Below are 13,707 nucleotides of genomic sequence, written 5' to 3'. Positions count from 1 at the left end.
ACGGACAGGGCAGGGGTCTGTCTGGAGGGCCTTGGCCTAGAGGCTGGCCTCTCCTGAAGGAAGTTATTTAAACCAAATGGAAATTATTAAAAATATAAACCTGGAACATCAGGAAGAATAAAAAAACACAATAAGAAAAAAAAATGAGTAAATGCAATAGACTTTCTCCTTTCGAGTTCTGTAAATTATGTTTGATGGTTAAAGCAAAAAATATGACATGGCCTGATATAGTTCTGAATATGTACAAGAAATATTTAAGAAAATTATATTATAAATGGGAAAGGATAAAAAAAGAGAGATTAGGCTTCCATGATAGCAGTAGATTGTGATAAGTACGTATGTACAATATAATACTTAGAGCGACCACTTAAAAACTATGCAAAGATATCACTCAAAAACATTATGAATATATCAGGGTGCATGGGTGGCTTAGTCAGTTAAGTGTCTGCCTTTGGCTCAGGTCATGGTCCCAGGGTCTTGGGATCGAGTCCCACATCGGGCTTCATGCTCAGTGGGGAGTCTGTTTCTCCCTCTCCTTTTGCCCCTCCCCCTGCTTGTGCATGAGTGCTTGCTCTCTCTCTCTGTCAAATAAATAAATAAAAAATCTTAAAAAAAAATTATGTATAAATCAAGCTGAAATTCTAAAAGATGTTCAACTAACTCATGGGAAAGCAGAAAAAAGAAAACAGAGAAACCAAAAATAACAGAGGGAACAAACAGAAAACAAAACAAAAACATTAAATGGCAAACTTATGCCCCAATTTATCAGTAATTAGTCTAAATTTATATAGTCTAAATACACCAATAAAAAGCTAGAGATGAGCAGAGTGGATTTAAAAAATGACTTAACTCTATGCTGACTGAAAGAAACTAGCTTCAAATAAAGTTATACAGGCAGGTAGAAAGTAAAAGGACAGAAAAAGATGTATCATGCAAACATTAATTAAAGAAAAGCTGGAATACCTCTATGAAAATCAAGTAAAATATACTTTATTTTATTTTATTTTTTTTAAAGATTTTATTTATTTATTTGACAGAGAGAGACACAGCGAGAGAGGGAACACAAGCAGGGGGAGACGGAGAGGGAGAAGCAGGCTTCCCGCTGAGCAGGGAGCCCGATGTGGGGCTCGATCCCAGGACCCTGGGATCATGACCTGAGCCGAGGGCAGATGCTTAACGACTGAGCCACCCAGGCGCCCCTAAAATATACTTTAAAGCAAAGAAAGTTAAAAGGGACAGAGAGGGATATTGTTTAATGATAGGAGGGTCAATCTACCAAGAAGACCTAGTAATCCTAAATATAATATACATGCACAGAACAACAGAACTGAAAAAAGTGTGAAGCAAAAACTAATAGAACTGAAAAGGTAAATGGACAGTCCACAGTTATCACTGGAGACTTCAGCACTCCTCTCTCAACAATTGATAGAACAATTACATAGAAACACAGCAAGGATGCAGAAGAACTCAATAACACCATCAACTAACAGGTTCAATAAACATTTATAGAACACTCCACCCAACAAAAGCAGAATATAAATTCCTTTCAAGAGCTCACGGAAGAAATACAAAGATAGAACTAATCCTGGGCCGTAAAACAAATCTCAACAAATTTAAAAGAACTGAAATCAGAGTGTTCTTTGACCACAATGGAATTAAACTAGAAATCAATAACAGAAAAATAAAAGGAAAATTTCCAAACACTTAGGACACAAACAACACACTTCTAAATAATATATGGATCAAAGAAAAAATCTAAAGGAAATTTTATTTAAAAATACATTGGACTGGGGTGCCTGGGTGGCTCAGTTGGTTAAGCGACTGCCTGCAGCTCAGGTCATGATCCTGGAGTCCCGGGATCGAGTCCCGCATCCGGCTCCCTGCTCAGCGGGGGGGTCTGCTTCTCCCTCTGGCCCTCTTCCCTCTCGTGCTCTCTGTCTCTCATTCTCTCTCTCAAATAAATAAATAAAATCTTTAAAAAAAAATACATTGGACTGAAAGAAAATGAATACAGAAAATTCCAAAATTTGTAGGACACAGCTAAAGCAGGGCCAAAAGAGAAATTTATAGCATTAAATGCACATGTTAGAAAAGAGGGAAGTCTCAAATCAATAACCCAAGCTATTGCCTTAAGAACTTAGAAAATGAAGAGCAAAATAAATTCAAGGCAAGTAGAAGGAGATAATAAAGATAAAAGCAGAAATCAATGAAACTGAAAACAGAAAGACAATAGAGAAAATCGATGAAGAAAGAATTCTTTTTTTCTTTCAAAAATCAATAAAACTGACAAACCTCTAACAAGATTGACAAAGAAAAAAAAAGAGGAAGATATAAATTACCAGAATCAGGAATGAAACTGGAGATGTTACTACAGACTACAGACAAAAGGATAATAAGGGAATACTACAAACAACTCTAGATGCGTAAGTTTGACAACTTAGATGAAATGGACCAATTCCTCAAATAAAAAAAAAAAAGGCACAGACTACCACAACTCATGCAAAGTAATAAATAATGTGAATAGTCATACAACCATTGAGAAATTTGAAATCATAATTTGAAAAATTCCCAAAATATGAATCTCCAGACCCCAATGGTTTCAGTTGAGAATTCTACCAAACATTTAAAAGAGAATAAACACCAGTTTCACACAATCTTTTCTAGAAAATACAAGAGAAGGAAACACTTCCCAATGCATTAACAAGCATTGCCAAAGGATGTGGAGAAAAAGGAACCCTCATGCACTGTTGGTGTGAATGTAAATTGGCATAGATACTGTTGAAAACAATATGGAGGTTCCTCAAAAAAATTAAAAATAGAAATACCGTATGATCCAATAATTCCAATACTGGGTATTTACCCAAAGAAAATAAAAATACTAAGTCAAAAAGATATAGGCACCCCTACGTTTATTGCAGCATATTTACAATAGCCAAGATATGGAAGCAACCTAAGTGTCCACTGATAGATGAATGGATAAAAATGATGTGGTATATACATACAATGCAACATTATTACTCAGTCATAAAAAGAATGAGATCTTTTCACTGTGACAACATGGATGGATATAGAGGGCATTATGCTAAATGAAATAAGTCAAACAGAGAAAGACAAATACCATATGATTTCACTTATATGTGTAATCTAAAAACAAAACAAACAAAGAAACAAACAAAAAAATAGACTCTTAAATATGGGGAAGAAACTTATGGTTGCCAGCAGGGGAGTTGGTGGGGGGATGGGTGAAATAGATAAAGGGGATTAAGGGGCACAAATTTCCAGTTATAAAATAAATAAGTTATGGAGAAGAAAAATACAACATAGGGAATATAGTCAATAATATTGTAATAACATTGTTTGGTGACAGATGGTGGCACTTATTATGGTGAACACAGAGTAATGTACAGTATTGTTGGATCAATATGTTGTACACCTGAAACTAATATAGCATTGTACATTAATTATATTTCAATTTAATAAGTAAAAAAATAAGATAAATAAATGAATAAGAAAAATACAATTAAAAAAGAAAACCAAAAACCAATATCCCTCCTGAATACAGACACAAAAATGTTTAACAAAATATTATCAAATAGAATCCAGCAATATATAAAAAGAATTATACACCATAACCAAGTGGGGTTTATTCCAGAGGTGCAAGATTGGTTCAATATTTGAAAATCAATAAATATATTTCAATAAATTAAGCTAGAGAAGAAAACTCACATGACATATCGACCAATGCAGAAAAAGCATCTGACAAAATTCAACACCCATTCATGATAAAAACTCTCAGAAATATGGAATGTAGGCTATCTTTCTCAATTGGATAAAGAACATCTCAAAAATAAACTTCAAAATTACAGCTAATGGTGAAAAACTGAATGTTTTATCCGAAGATTGAGAATAAGGCAAAGATGCCCACTCACACTGCTCTTAGTCAACACAGTGTTTGAAGTCCTAGCCAGTATAATAAGACAAGAAGAAATAAAAGCCACATAAATTAGAAATAAATAAGTAAAACTGTTCTATTTGCTGATGACATGATTGTGTACATAGAAAATCCCAAGGAATTTACAAAAAATCCACCTAGAACTAATAAGTGAATACGGCAAGGTCATGGGATAAAGATAAACATACAAAATTCAATTGTATTTATATATACTAACGATGAATACATAGATAGCAAAATTAAAATACAATATCATTTATAATTGCTTAAGAAATAAATACTTAGGTATAGATCTAACAAAACATGTACAGGGTTTGTATGCTGAAACTAAAAAACACTGATGAAAGAAATCAAAGACCCTAAATAAATGGAGAGACATATTATGTTCCTGGATGGAAAGACTGAACAAAGTAAAGATCTTTCCTAAATTAATATAAAAGTTTAACAAAATTCCTATCAAAATCTCAGCAAGATTTTTTTTAAGTATGCATGAGATTATTCTAAAATGTATATGGAAAAGCAAAAGAACTAGAATAGTTAAAAATTTTTGAAAAGGAAGATTAGGGCACCTGGGTGGCTCAATTGGTTAAGCATCTGCATTCAGCTCAGGTCATGATCCCAGAGTCCTGGGATCTAGTCGCACATCAGCTTTCTGCTCAGTGGGGAGTCTGCTTCTCCCTCTACCCCTCCCCTGGCTCATGATCTCTCTCTTTCTCTCTCTCTCAAATAAATAAATAAAAGGAAAGAAAAGGAAGATTAAAGTGGACATATGAGTCTACTAACATAGCTCCCCATAACAAAATAGTACAGACTGGGTGGCTTAAACAACAGAAATTTATGTTCTCACCATTCTAGAGGCCTAAGAGTCCAAGATCAAGATTCTGGCAGGGTTGATGGAGGAAGATGGTGGGGGATGGGCTAAATGGATGATGGGTATTAAGGAGTGTACTTGTTATGATGAACACTTATATGTAAGTGATGAATCACTAAATTCTACTCCTTTTTCAAAAATATTTTATTTATTTATTAGACAGAGAGAGAGAGATCACAAGCGGGGGTGGTGGGGGGGTGCAGTAAAGGGAGAAGCAGACTCCCCGCTGAGCAGGGACCCTGATGCGGGACTTGATCCCAGGGCCCCATCCCAGGACCCTGGGACCACGACCTGAGCCAAAGGCAGACATTTAACCGACTGAGCCATCCAGGCTCCCCCTAAATTTTACTCCTGAAACCAGTATTTTACTATATGTTAACTAACTAAAATTTAAATTAAAATTTGGGGAAAAAAAAAAAGGATTCTGGGAGGGTTGTTTCCGGTGAGAGCTCTCTTCCTGGCTTGCAGATAGCCACCTTCTAGCTGTACCTTCACGTCACATAGCCCTTCCTCTGAGTGTGCATGTGGCAGGAGGGTGGGGAGAGAAACTTTAGGGTCTCTTCTTTTAAGGACACTAATCCTATTGGATCAGAACCCCACGCTAATAACTGCATTTAACTTGAATTACCTCCTTAAAGGCCCTATCTCCAAATCCAGCCACACTGGGGATTTAGGGCTTCAACATATAAATTTGGGGAGTGGGGGGACAAAAGCATTCAGTCCCAAATAGTGGGCGAAATCAGTTTCCTTGGTTTTAATATTTATTACATAGTGACAGTAATCAAGACTGCGTGGTATTGGCAGAGACACACAGATCAGTGGAACAGAAAAGAGAACACAGAAATAGATCCACATAAAAATTCTCAACAAATTTTTGACAAAAGTGCAAAAGCAATGCAATGAGGAAAGACACCTTCTCCCCAAATGGTGCTGGAACAACTGGACACCCATAGGCAAAAAATCATCACAATAAAACTCAACCTCAGTCTCAGTCCTTATACAAAACTTAACTCAAATGGATCACAAACTAAAGTGTAAAACATAAAACTATAAAACTTTTATAGATGCTAGTAAATGGTCTGTTGTTAAGGGGCTTGGTTCTATGATCACGGAAGTGTGGAGTGAGCATTAACATAATGAAGAAAACAAAAAAATTTAAAAGCCTAATTAACTCTGAGCCATAATTTTCAAACATGGCCATGGAGTCCTTTTCCTCCCCTTTCTTTTCCCCTCCCTTTCTTTTTCTTTCTTCTCTTTTCCTTTTTCTTTTTTCTTAGGGGCACCTAGCAGCACCTACTGGAATACTGGGTTCCAGAGAACCCAGTGTGAGAGAGAATGTTATTTATAAGCAATAGGTTCCTTTAACATAGGGTCCAATTTTGAGTTTTCCTTTGCACTCCTCTCCCAGTTCCTCTCTGGCTGGGTATGTGCATTTTGGCCAGTCCCTGCGACCCCACCTTTCTCTGTGTGTTCTTAGTTGTTTTTCTGGCACTGAATTCAGAGCTCCCTGAGGGCAAGAACACTGTCTTCTTTCTCAGAGCCAATCAAGCATGTGCTTTGTAGCTACCCCTGCCCCTCCCCAGGTACTCTTCTGAGTAACAGGCAACAGCATTCTTGTTTATTCTTCTCAAGTGAACCTCTGTTGTTTCTGCCTTCCACCAGCATTCTGCTCTCCTTTAGGGAACTCATCACCCCCCCCAACATTTGAATCATGTCATTTTGGTGGCTACCCATCATAGACAGTCACCTCCCTGATGTGAGACCTGACATGGTCAATGATAGTACCCCATTCTCCCAGCCAAAGTGATTGGTTCAGGGGTGCATAAGACCCAAAGCAAGCTAGGGGCACCTGGGTAGCTCAGTCAGTAGGCATCCGACTCTTGATCTCAGCTCAGGTCTTGATCTCAGGGTCATGAGTTTGAGCCCCACATTGGGCTCCACACTAGGTGTGGATCCTATTAAAAAAAAAAAAAAAACCCACATCAAGCTAACCAAAGCCTTTCCCTGCAATTATCCAATTTGCAACTGAGAAAGGAGTCTTGCCTCTTAAGTCATAGAAGGTGGGAAGATATAAATCTGAGGCCATGTTACTAGTTTTGAGAAAGTCTGTCTGTGATAAGCAGAGGATAAAGCAACTCAGAGACAAGCGGAATTAGGAACAGAAAGATTTCTGATGCTAGTCGTTGAATCTCTGGAGATCCCTGTGGATGACTCCACTCCTAGACTCCCCACTTACTTCAGCTAACACATCCTTTTTTGCTTAGGTGAGATCAGTCTGGTGTTTCCATCACTGCAACTAAAAAAATAATTTCTAACTATGACACTCCCATTCAGCTTCTCATTCATTCCTGATCACCCTAATAAGCAGTAAAGATTGGAGCTTTTCATGAGCCATTTTAACACATTTGGATACATTGAACACAGTTTCACATTTTGATTTAACCTTGATTAGCTATCCAGGTACCTACTGGGCTCTTCATGAATGGGATAGAGAACAGATGTGTTTTGATGAAAAGGCGTCAGGAAAGGTCTAAAGCATGAAAGGAGGTCAGGTAAGGATATGAGGCAGCCAGGGAAGAGAACAAGGACTGTGGAAAGTTGGGTAGAAAGGGGTCTTCTAAAAGAGATACAGAAAAGGGTGACCCCTCGAATATATGTTAACTCTTCCCAAACACTATACAGGGGGGAGCCTGCAATGGTCAACCAGGGCCCTACAAGAGCAGGAAGGGCAGAAGGAGGCATGGGTGGACAGGGAAATTGAGGAAGGAGTAAAAGAGATTAACATTCATTCAGTGCCAAGTACTGGCCAGCCACTGTGCTGGTGTATTACCTCTTACAACCACAAAAGGCTCAAAAATGTCAAATAGTTACTAGTCCAAGGCGGTGGGTCTAGGATTCAAACACAGATCTGTTTGCTTCCAAAGCCAGTCTCTCTATACTCTGATGTGGATCTATATCCGGATTCCAGGATCTGCTCATTGGGAGAAGGTGGAGCTTGCCATTCAGGGCAGAAGAAGCAGGTCAGCTCCAGAGTGACTTCACTGACTCAACCCACACACAGGGCTGCCTCTCTCTGCTGCAGAGCAAAAGAAAGCCCCAGTATTCTCCTGGCGGATTACTGGAGCTTGGGGCATCTGAGGACCCAATAGGATACGGGGTGGGAGATGGGGGGAGGGGAGGGATATTTCTATGGCGTCAGGTTGTCAAAAACTGGGGAAGTGTTCCAGAATGGCACTACTGGGCATGGAGATGGGTGTGATCATAATCTTTTCTCTTGGTCCCCACAAAGCCAATGGGCCGTAGGCTATTTGCAATGAGGGGAAAAGTAACAGGGAATATAGCACTTTCATGAAGAGTGGTTGACTCCGGAAGTAAGGAATCTGGATCCTATTATATAATCTAAAAATGCCCCCACCACCTACCCCCACCCCCACGCACAGGAGAAGGAAAGGGGAAAAAACCTCCCAGAAATCACACAGTCAAGGCAAATGCAGCGAAATGGCTCATTGGTTACTGTGGCAACCGACTCTTCCCTGCTCCGGCTGCTTATCCCACGATCCCTCTGTCACCCTATTTTTAGACTGAAGACAACGAATGAAAACGGCTTTAAAATATTTTTTTTTCTTTTCTGTATGTTTAAGACATGCATAACCTTTTAAAAAAGACTCAGAAGCCCAAGCTCCAGTGTAGGAGCAAGTTCCACTAGTGCTGATATGAGGTGACCCTCATTTCTCTGAGACTCAGACCCCTGAGTGTGGAGGGTGCTAGCTTTCTTAGGAGGCAAGGGGCAACAAATAAGGGAGGAGAAACCCGAAAAGACTGGACCAGACATGAAGAGTGTAGCCACACATGCAAAGTAACATGGAGAACCAAGGTCATGGAAAATAATAATAAAATAACAATTTTTTTAAAGATTTTTATTTATTTATTTGACAGAGAGAGACACAGCGAGAGAGGGAACACAAGCCGGCAGGGGGGCGGAGAGGGAGAAGCAGGCTTCCCGCGAGCAGGGAGTCCGATGCGGGGCTTGATCCCAGGACCCTGAGATCATGACCTGAGCCAAAGGCAGATGCTTAACGACTAAGCCACCCAGGTGCCCCAATAAAATAACAATTTTTGAGGAGTAAGAGGAGTTTTGAATTATCTGGCTAAGAGTGATTATGTAAGTCACCTCACTTCCACATTAATCTTCCTCATCTGTAAAATAAAGAGCATGATGGTCTCGCAGAATTTTGATGACCTCCAAGACTCTTGAAAGTTCCAAAATCTATGATCATATCATTTTGAATGTTGGTCTCATCAACCTTGCAAAGCAGCCAAATTGTAAGAATCTACTAGAGTTTTCCTGAGAAACAGCCCCAAATCTTGTTACAATTTTTGTTTTGTTTCAGTTGTGATATTTGGGAAACGTTATTGTGGGCTATCTCTCTCTTTTATTCTGAAGGAAAGATAATTTTTTTAAAAAGCTTCTTGTGCTGATGAAGATGAGAAATGAAAAGATGTAAATGCCTTTTCTTCCTATAAAATACTGAATGAGCACAACATACACTTAAGATGTTTTCAAGAGAAAAGTGGCCTTCTACAATTCAATGGCGAATAAATTATCAACTAAAATGCAAAGCAATAGGCTTGCTATGTGGCAGAAAATAGAGCAGGGCTGGAGGAAGGGAAAAGTTGGAGAATGCTCACTGAAGGAGGAGAAAAATCTAAACTAGATAAAAATCACATGTTTTATTTAGTTGAATTTTGCACAGGGGTAGGAAGGGGGCTCACGTGCCTGGATGGGCAGGGAGGTTCAGTAATAAGGGGCCTCCCCACCATTTCCCAGTTCAGGGCTGAGTGGGAAAGCAGCGAGAGTCTTCCCCACAGGTGGCTGATGGGGGATACACATTTTGGGTTAGCTGAGGCCCCACAGCAGGGGTTCTCAAAGTCCATGATGCATAAGCATTACTGAAATGCTAGTTCTATGGGCAAATTCTCATACATAGCACCTTGTAGTAACCTAGCCTTTACACTGCTTACCTGGCTGATACCTATTTGCTCTTTGGGTTCAGCTTAGATGTCCCTGCTGCAAGGAGGCCTTTTTAATCATCCCCACCCCATTTCATACCGTTTAGGTGCCTTTTTTTTTTTTTTTAATATTTTATTTATTCATGAGAGACAGAGAGAGAGAGGCAGAAGGAGAAGCAGGCTCCCAAGGAGCAGGGAGCCCGATGCAGGGCTCGATCCCAGGACGCTGGGATCATGACCTGAGCCGAAGGCAGACGCTTAACCGACTGAGCCACCCAGGCGCCCCCCATTTAGGTGCCTTCTCATTGATATCATCGCACACGATATTTTTCCTTTTGTAATTTTTATTATACTTGCAGCCATTTGTTTAATGTCTGTCTTCTACCCTAGACTGTAAGGGCTGTAAGCTTCTCATAGGACATGTGCCATATCTGTCTTATGCATCACTTCAGCCCTAATAACTAACACATACCTAGCATGTAGTGGGCACTCAATGACTATTTGTTGAATGAATAAACACTATAAAGCATAGTGGTGCTATGTTGAATAGTGTTCTCCTAAAATTCATGTCTATCTGGGCCCTCAGAATGTGACCTTACTAAATCCAGTGACTGGAGGGACATCCTTATAAGAAGGCCATATGATGACAGAGGCAGAGATTGGAGGGATGCATCTACAAGCTAAGGAACACCAAGGATTGCTGGCAACCACCAGCAGCTAGGAGGGAGGCATGGAACAGATTCTCTCTCAGCCTTTCCAGAAGGGACCAACGCGGCTGATATCTTGATTTTGGACTTCTGGCTTCCAGAACTGTGAAAGTATAAATTTCTGTTATTTTAAGTCATCCAGTTTGTGGCAGCTTGTGATGGGAGCCCTGGGAAACCAATACAAGAGTCCTTCCACTCACTTACTACTCCTTGTGTCTATACTCGTACTCCCTCATACCACCAAAAGTCTCTTATTTCCTACCCCAGTCAGGCAGTTAGAAGTAAGAGAAATCCAAATTGGCTTTAACAACAAAATATTGTTCATGACCTGCACAGTACAGAGTGAGATGAGCTTCAGTGATGACAATGAGGAATCCATTTCTTTCCAGCCCTTCTGTCTTGCCTTCCAAAATGGAAGCATCACCTCAAGTTGGTTCCCTCCCATGGTCATAAGATGCCTACCTCGACTCTCTGGAATGCAGTTTTTTTCATCTAGTATATTCATTATTTATTTCTGTGCAACAAATTACATCAAGCCTAGCTCTTTAAAACAACACTAATCACTTATCTCTCAAGGTTAACATAGATGTAGAATTTGGAAGTTATTTGTGGGATCCTGTATAGCTGTCTCTCTTGAAGTCAGATGTGAGCTGAAGTTACAGACATTATAAGACCTGTCCCAGGGCGCCTGGGTGGCTCAGTTGTTAAGCATCTGCCTTCGGTTCAGGTCATGATCCCAGGGTTCTGGGATCAAGCCCCGCATCCGGCTCCCCTGCTCCTCGAGAAGCCTGCTTCTCTCTCTCCCACTCCCCCCTGCTTGTATTCCTACTCTCGTTATCTCTCTCTGTCAAATAAATAAATAAAATCTTTAAAAAATAATAAATAAATAAATAAATAAATAAATAAATAAATAAATAAATAAGACCTGTCTGGAGCTGGAGGGTCCACATCCTAGGTAGTTTGTTCACATGGCTGATAGACTGATACTGGCTGGCAAGTTGGTTCCTCTCTGTGTGGCCTTCTCCATGGGACTTCAAGGGTCTTCATGACATAGAGGCTGGATTTCCGCAGAGCAAGCAGTCAAAGGGAGCAGGAAGGAACTTGCAATCTTTTTAGCCTCAAAAGTCACATACCATCACTTCCACAGTATTCTGTTGTTCACACAGGTCAGCCATAATTCAATGTAAGAGGAGACTACATAAGGTCATGGATACCTCTGAGGGACTAAACGCCACATGAATGTCCTGGAGAAGCAAGTTTGATTTGCTTCTTGGAGTTTGCTCAGAACAAGTAAACTTCTTTCACAGAAAACTTCTTCCTGCCTAATTGACCCCTCCTCAAACTAGAAAGTATAGCTAGGAGTATAGCTAGGACTTGATATTGAGCTAAATTAAGCCTGAGCTACATGCCCCACTATTTGGGACTACGCAGGGTAGAGAGGTATGAACACTCAATTGACATGAGGAGAAGGGGGAATGTGTTGGGGAAACACCATAATGTTCACTAAATCCAGTGGCTTGACCCCAGAAACTTCTATTTGAATAAATACTATGTATGTCTGAAGAAATAAGGACTTTCTAAAAAACGTAACTATAATATCATTATTATAACTTTAAAAATTAACATTAATTCCTTATCAACATCAAATGCCCAGTCGGCATTAAATGTCCCTAAACATCTGATTGTTTTATATAATGCTTATACTGTCTTGTTTGGTTTTTTAAATTTTGTTTTAATCAGGATCCAAAGTCCAAACACTGCATTTGGTTGATGTCTTCAATCTCATTTAACCTATACATTGCTCCTTTCTCTCTTCTTTCGGTGCACTTTCTTTGGTGAAGAAATCAGGTCATTAATCCTGTAGAATTTCTCACAATTTGGATTTTACTGAATGCATTCTTATGGCTTCTTCTAACATGTTCTTCTGTCCCCCATCTTCCCTGTAAACTAGCAGTAAGAGCTAGAGGCTCATCAGAATCTGGCTCTGGTTTTTTGCCAAAAACACTTTATAGATGGCACCATGTATGAAAACCTGCATTTAACAAATTCATATTTAACACATATGCCTTTTTGAAGGAAGTTATTTCTCATTATCAATATTAATGGAATTGATATTAGATACTTATATGGAAAAGGAAAATCTTTACGGTGTGACTATAGAACTAGCATACATCAGAATCAACTGGGAAGACTTATTTAAAACAGAATGCCGGGCCCCATTCATAGAGCTCTTTATTCAGTAGATATGAAATAAGGCCTGAGAATCTGCATTAATAACAAGCTCCCAGATGATGCTGATGCTACTGTTCTGGGAAGCACACTTCATGAACCTTTAGAACATGATGGTTTAGAGAGAGGCTCTAACATCTGAGCATCTAAGATGGAATTCTAGTTCTGCCACAAGCCAGCTGAACAGTCTTGAAAAACCACTTCAGGGCACCTGGGGGGCTCAGTCCATTAAGCATCTGCCTTCAGTTCAGGTCATGATCTCCGTCCAGGTCTTGGGATGGAGCCCTGCATCATGCTCCCTGCTCGGCGGGGAGTCTGTCCTTCTCCCTCTGCCCCTCCCCCCACTTGTGCACTCTCTCTCTCAAATAAATAAATAATCTTTAAAAAAAAAAAGAAAGAAAAACTACTTCACCTCTGTAAGCCTCAATTTCCTCATCTGTAATATGGGGTTTATAATACTACCTACCTTTGGTATAGTGCTAAAAGGGTTTAAAAGAGATAATACATGTAAACCTTAGCACTGAGTCTTGTGAATGAATCATCACTATTCAATAAATGGTGGTGGTGGTGGTAGTATAATAATTATAACTATTATGATCAATATTATTATTCCTTTGTTGGTTTTATAACCTGCAATCAGGGCATAAGAAATTATTGCAACTTAACGGTAATGAGGAATCTACCTGGGAGACCTGTGACCCTAGAGACAGGAGTCTTTGGTCAAGTATGGCCGTGAATTATTTCAAAGTGGTAAATAGGAAAGAGAATATTCCTATTTAGAGTCAGAAGGTCAGAAGTGTTCCTCCAAATGAAGCAGTGAGAAACCAGTTCTTCCCACCACAAATGCCAGGTCTGCCTCATAGCTGGCTCAGTAAGAACCCTGTATACACACACACATATGTATATGCATTTGAAACTGAACCAGAAATGACTGTTGG

Source organism: Mirounga angustirostris, unplaced genomic scaffold (genome assembly GCF_029215605.1).
Source record: "Mirounga angustirostris isolate CCGP_5_RB_7025 unplaced genomic scaffold, mMirAng1.0.hap1 SCAF_5, whole genome shotgun sequence".
Lineage (NCBI taxonomy): Eukaryota > Metazoa > Chordata > Mammalia > Carnivora > Phocidae > Mirounga > Mirounga angustirostris.
This window is presented reverse-complemented; position numbering follows the sequence as displayed.